A 3,239-nucleotide genomic window follows, 5' to 3' on the forward strand; every position below is an offset into this window, starting at 1 on the left:
GTGCCTAGAAGCGCTTGGCAATGCCCAAGGTGCTCATTGGCAGGTGCCATGCCCAGGGTAGGGTACTGGGCCCAGCCATGACTGTTGGAAATGATGGAGAAGAAATGCTCAGCCCCGCACTGCATCTGCCCACATGTGCAGGCAGGAAAATTCCTGGGAAGACAGCAGGTCTGGCCTGAAGGTAGATGGCAAGGAGACAACGGCATCTTCTGAAAGGGAAGAGAAATCTTTCCTTGTGTCCATAACCCTGCATTTAGCTTGCCTAAGGCTCTGGGTTCAATCTTCAGCATCACATTCAAAAGCAGGGATTACTTGTTGAGAGAAGGGGTTTCACTGTGTTATCCAGGCTGGTCTCAACTCCTGGACTGAAGGGATCCTCCTGCCTCAACCGTCCAAAGGCTGGGACTGTAGGCATGTGACACTACACCAAACTATAACTGCCCTGAACATACTACATGAAAGGCACTGTTAAGTATGCTAGGGACACAGAAAGAGACAAAAAAAAAAAAAAACACGGCCCCTAGTACCAGCAAGCTTACATTCTAGTGACGGAGAAAGACAAAAAACAAGGGAATAAATAAGCTAATTCCAGACTGTAGTACTGTGAAAGAAAACACACAGGGCTACCGTAACTCAGTAGGTATTTGATTTAAAGCAGACAAGGAAATATGAGGCCTGGATAGGGAGCCAGCCATAGTCCAGGCAGAGAGAGTAGCATGCGTAGAAGCCCTGATATGTGTCGAGGCCTGAAGTAGGTTGGGAAGAGAGAATGCTGAGGAGACAGATTTGTGAACATTTAGAAGGAAGAACCAAAGACAGACCAAGTGTGGGGATTGAACTTTAGTTCCTTGCTGGATAGATATGCCACTTCCAGAGTTAGGGAACTCCAGAGAAAGCAGGTTTGGGAGACACGCATTTTCTCTCTGTGGATTCTTTCCCTCCTGTACAACAGATTGATGAGACTATATGACAACCAAGGTTTAGTGCTTATTCTTTAAAACCTTATGATCCTTTTACAAATTTGAGGCCAGCCTCAGCAATTTAGTGAGAACCTGTCTCAAAATAAAAAGGGCTGGGGGTGTAACTCAGAGGTTCAATCCCCAGTACAAAAAAAAAAAAAAAAAAAAAATCACGATCCTAACATTTTCTAAATTCCAGATGGTTTAAAGATTGCAGTGTGAGGTCAGGCATTACCCTCACATTTTCTAAATTCCAAATGGCTTAAAGATTGCAACATGAGGCTGGGCACAGTGGCACATGCCAGGGCACACCCATGATCCCAGCCTTCAAGAGGCTGAGTCAGGAGAACCTCAAGTTTGAGGTCTGCCCCAACAACTTAGCAAGACCCTCTCTCAAAATTTTTAAAAATTAAAAGGGCTGAGAGGCGCATAGCTCAGTGGTACATTGCCCTCACATTCAATCCCCAGAACTGAGAAAGAAAAAAGATTGCAATATGAAAATAAGCTAAGTAACAGATTAAACTGAGGGTTTTTTGTTGTTGTTGATAATGTTTTTAAACTTCAGAGTGAGGAAGGCCTTTTGAAATACAATACAAAACTGGTACCAAAGAAAAATAAAGGATGGATAAATTTAATCCCCAAAATACCTAATATTTTTGACTGGCAAAAACAAACCTCTAGGCAAAGTCACAAGGCAAACAACAAACTGGGAAAAAATATTTGCAATTCATTTGACAAAGAGCTGATTTTCCTAGTATATAGTGACCTATAAATCAAGAAAAATGAGCAAAAGATATAAACAGACATGCAAAGGGAAACATAAATCCATCTTAACCATGAAGAACGACTTGCTCCATTAAAAACAGTGGCCATTGGAACCCCCCAGAGATACCATTAATCAGGACTGACAAAAGGTAAAACATTTGATGACTCAGTATTGGGGAGAATATGGGAATCAGGCATTTAATGGAGTGTTGAGCAACATCTACCAAAACTACTTGTGCTCACACTCTTTAACCCAAATATTCCTACTTCCAGGAATAGATCTTACATATATGAATATACAAGGCTCCTCCTGTAGCAATTCTCATGAGGAAAGATGGGAAACCATCTCAATGTCCTTCACTAGAGGATTGGTTAAATTACCATGTACAAAAGTTCCTTTTGTACTCTTATGGAATGATTTTCAAATTACATTAAGCCAAGAATTGTGTATGTACTACCCAGCTCTGCTTTATGTGGGTAAATTAGCCTCTGGAAGGTTATTATTATTTTTTTTTTAATTTTTTAGTTTTAGGCAGACACAACATCTTTGTTTGTATGTGGTGCTAAGGATTGAACCGGGCCGCACGCAGGCCAGGCGAGCGCGCCACCGCTTGAGCCACAACCCCACCCGCTGGAAGGACATTTTAAGAAATTGCTTTTGAGGAGGGAAATAGCATCTGGGGGACAGAAAAGGGAAAACTTTCTTACATAGCATTTGTATTTTGAATTATCTTTCAAAATACAATTTTAAGAAATAAATACAAGCCAGACCTGGAGGCGCGTGCCTGTAATCCCAGTAACTCTGGGAAGCTGAGACAGGATTGCAAATTCAAGACCAACCTCAGCAATGTAGTGAGTCCCTGCCTCAAAATTAATAAGGGCTGGGGATGTGGCTCAGTGGCTAAGCACCCCTGGCCTGGGTTCAATTCCCGGTAACAAAAACTGAGTAAATAAATTAATAATAAAAAGCAGAGAAACAAAACCCTTTCGTGGTTCTAAGAAAATTGAGTTGGTACGAAGGGAACCAATATTTATTGAGCCCCCCATCTTGTCCACCGACAAGACTTCACAGGTTAGAACACAGGTTCGATTGGCGGGGTGATTTGCTCCGTGTCACGCCTAGTCAAACGCCAACGCTGACTCCTACTTTTCACATTGCTTCTATTTAAACAGCTTCCTGTTCTTAAAATATTATAGAAGCTAAGGTTGTAAATCAAAGGTAGAGCTCTTGACTAGCATGACAGAGGCCCTGGGTTTGATCCCAGCACTGCAGAAATAATAATTTTAAAATAACATTGGTATAGTTTATTGAGCATTTTTGGTGTCTAGTCTCACAAAATTCTCAAGACAACTTTGAAAGGAAGTATTATCCCCCTCTGAAAGAGACGATAAAAGGATCAGAGACATCGCGCATTAAGAGCACAAGATCACAGATACGCAAGTTTGGAAGCCCGTTTAATTCCGATATACTGCGCCGATGCCGAAACCACTCCCGGTTCAAAGGACAAAAGCGAT

Source organism: Spermophilus citellus (genome assembly GCF_964194105.1).
Source record: "Spermophilus citellus genome assembly, chromosome: 9".
Classification (NCBI taxonomy): Eukaryota; Metazoa; Chordata; class Mammalia; order Rodentia; family Sciuridae; genus Spermophilus; species Spermophilus citellus.